Consider the following 2,419-nt stretch of genomic DNA (forward strand, 5'->3'; position numbering starts at 1 on the left):
CTAAATAATTATCTTGTTTGAAATAATATTATTTTATATTTAAATTAGGGTTTATAGGTATTTCCTAATCAGTTATAAATAGAGTCTTATACATGGGAATTTTTGGCCATGCTATTCAATATACCAAATCCAAAAATTTGCCATCTCTCCCCTTCTCCTAATTCTTCTAGGGTTCTTGTGTTGTGATTGTGAACCATTAAAGGTTTGCAGAAAATTGAAGCTAGTTTTCAAGAGACTATTGGATTGATCTAGTTGGATCAAATGGTTTGTTTACAATAACAAATCAGAGGTATGTCATTCCTTTTCTGAATTTCCATTTCTATAAAAAGTTTTGTTGTTCAATAGTATGTTCCTTTAATAGAGTTATGACACAGATCAAATTAGGTTGCATGTACCCTTAAGAGTATAAGGTATTTTCAGGATTCTCCCACACTTTAGGATCCCTCATAATCGCATAAACATTCACATATACCCTTGTTCCTTCTACAATATCGTACCCCATCACCCTGACATAATGTCGTGCGACTCGAGGTGGTAGAATCGGAAGAGAGGATGGAGGCGGGTGGTTTCCATGATCACGACTTTAAGATACGTCATGTTGTCAAGATCTTCATCGGTTATCTCCTCTTTCCCATTAAGGATGCTCCTTACCTCATCTTGTACTTTCTTCAATCTATCTAGATGTAGCAGAAGCTCACTCATTGCCCATTCAAGTACTGAGGATGATGTGTCTGTTCCAGCAACATATGCATCCGAGGGGAGTGCTTTGATAACATCTACATCGATGGTGATACCAATAATATCTTCCTTCTAAACTTTGAGAAATCCTTCAATAAAGGTTTCGACGTCACCATCTTCTTCACCAGCTTGACCGGGGTTATTGCTTACTTTGGCTATGGTCTCATCGACCACACCTTGAAGGAACTCATCAAAATCAGCCACTACTCTATCAACTTTATCACTTAGTCCTCTAAGATGATCAACCACTACAATCTGAGGAATAAAGTCCTCAAAGTAAAAGCTACCCAACACCTCCGAGAACTCTTGCATGATCTTCTTGAATTTCTTCCCAATCCCCCCTTCATGATACGTCCTCCCAAATGTCGCCATACAAGTCACATCATTTGTAAGTGAGCTAAACAAATCGCTCAAGTTTGCAGGCATGTTAGACAGGAAACAATGGGTTATCTTATCTACACACTCGGCGATTACCTTTTCCCTAAATCCATGACAACTTTGGACCTTTTTGTTACTTAGAAGCTGGAGCGTCAGGATGCTCTTTGCTTGCCTCCAGTATTCACCATAAGGAGTGACTGTTATTTCCTTGAGATTCTAGGAGATAGTTCTAAACATCCTTGTGTTTGGCCTACTAGCAAATGCTATATCATGTGTTTTCATGATCTCGCGATCTGCATCAGATGAAGAGATCACCAGGCTTGGGACTAAGTCGATGTACAGGAGTATTAGCAAATCACCATAACGTCTGGATAGAGAGAAGAAGGAGTGGTAGGTGATGATGTGGAATTGTACCATCTAAACACCATGAACGCAGCACCGAGAAACAGCAGCAAGGTGTAGATCGATACCTACTCCAAAAAACTCCACATCTTGTCTAAATACTTTTGGGGAATGAATTAATTCAGGGTACGTCGAAGTTTGTATTACAGGAGACCATATATATTGCATCGTCTATTTATAATCAAAAGTCTTTAGACAATTCGTCGGGATTAAAGGACCAGTATAATGAAATATATTTAGTTAAAACAAATGACAATGATGGCTTTTGACTTTTAAATAACACATATACTAATGAGATTGAATAATATATAAATAGTAAATTACAAGAATTTGTCCAGGTAGTATGCAACAAATTGTATGTTTAATAATTCATTTTTAATTTTTAATTCGAACTGTCTTTGTTAGATGGGCAATATAGTTATTCCATGTATTGCATTTTAATTTTTAATTCGAACTGACCTTGTTAGATGGGCAATATAGTTATTCCATGTATTGCATTTAGGGGTGTTCAAAATCGGATATCCGAAATTTTAGATATTCAGATCTTTGACCTAATATCCAAAATTTCTTTCTTTAAAATCAAAAAATTCATCCAATTCATTTATATAAGTCTGGATAACACAAAATACAAATTATGTTCCGACTATATAGTGATGGGAACCCTTTCGAGTAGTTTTTCTACCCTACTTTAAATAAATTGTAATTACTCTCCATTTTAATTCATAATCGCAATGGAAGGTTTAAACGTGACAATCAAAACGGCTGTTGAGAAAGGAATATTCAAAGGTATATAAATCCCGGGTGGCGGTCCTTTGATATCGCACCTTTTCTGCGCGGATGACGCGTTGTTTGTGGGGGAATGGTCGAAAACAAATCTTAAAAATCTTGAGAGAATTCTGAA

At 36.5% G+C, this 2,419-nt stretch overlaps 1 pseudogene; it reads right to left on the reverse strand.

Annotated features, from left to right (window-relative positions):
- Positions 1-501: 501 nt before the first annotated feature.
- Positions 502-1,164, reverse strand: LOC145098633 (cytochrome P450 71A8 pseudogene; annotated as a pseudogene).
- Positions 1,165-2,419: the final 1,255 nt, after the last annotated feature.

This window comes from Lactuca serriola, chromosome 4 (assembly GCF_051521515.1).
Source record: "Lactuca serriola cultivar US96UC23 chromosome 4, Lser_US96UC23_V15, whole genome shotgun sequence".
NCBI lineage: Eukaryota > Viridiplantae > Streptophyta > Magnoliopsida > Asterales > Asteraceae > Lactuca > Lactuca serriola.